Source organism: Colobus angolensis, unplaced genomic scaffold, assembly GCF_000951035.1.
Source record: "Colobus angolensis palliatus isolate OR3802 unplaced genomic scaffold, Cang.pa_1.0 Scaffold110, whole genome shotgun sequence".
Lineage (NCBI taxonomy): Eukaryota > Metazoa > Chordata > Mammalia > Primates > Cercopithecidae > Colobus > Colobus angolensis.
Genome location: NW_012112031.1, coordinates 194344 through 195421, shown reverse-complemented (window position 1 = coordinate 195421; position 1078 = coordinate 194344).

Here is a 1078-nt window from a genome sequence, read left to right as displayed (position 1 = left end):
TGCAACCTCTATCTCCCAGGTTCAAGTGATTCTCCTGCCTCAGCCTCCTGAGTAGCTGGGATTACAGGCATGTGCCATCACACCTGGCTAATTTTTTTTGTATTTTTAGTAGAGACAGGATTTCACCACATTGGCCAGGCTCGTCTTGATCTCCTGACCTCAAGCAATCCTCCCGCCTTGGCCTCCCAAATTGCTGGGATTACGGGCCTGAGCCACCACATTCGACCTCAAGAATTTTTTATAGCATTTTGTTGTTGTTTTTTTTGAGAGAGTCTTGCTGTGTCACCCAGGCTGGAGTGCAGTGGCGCAGTCATGGCTCCCTGCAGCCTCGACCTCCTGGGCTCAGACAATCTCCCACCCAGCTTCTGAAGTAAGTGGGACCACAGGCATGCACCACGCCCAGCTAATTTTTGTTCCTTTTGTTGAGACAGGGTTTCACCATGTTGCCCAGGCTGATCTCAAACTCCCGGGCGCAAGTGACCTGCCCACTTCAGCCTCCCAAAGTGCTGGAATTACAGGCATGAGCCACCATGTCCAGCCTATGAATGAGTTATAGTTCATTTTTTTCATGGTCTGTATTGGTGCTGAAATTGTAATTCATATACCATAAAATTCACACTGTTAAAGGATGCAATTCCGTGGTTTTAGTATATTCACAAAATTGTGTAACCATCACCACTGTCTAATTCCGGAACATTTTTATCACCCCAAAAAGAAGTCCTGAACCCACTGGGAGTCTGTTCCCCTTTTCCTGCAGCCCCTGATAACCACTAGTCACCTTCCATCTCAGAGTCGCTTATTCTGGGCACATCATATAAACGGAATCATATAGTACGTGGTCTTTTATGACTGACTTTTCTTACTTAGGATGTTTTAAAGGTTCATCCATGATTTAGCTGGTGTCAGCACTAAATAATCCATTGTATGGAAACAGCACATTTTCCTCATTCATCGGTTGGTGGATATTTTGGTTGTTTCTACTTTTTGGCTGTTAAGAATAATGCTGCTAAGAACATTTGTGTACAGGTTTTGGCGAGGACACGTCTTGGGTCTGTAACCAGGAGTAGAGTTTCTGGGC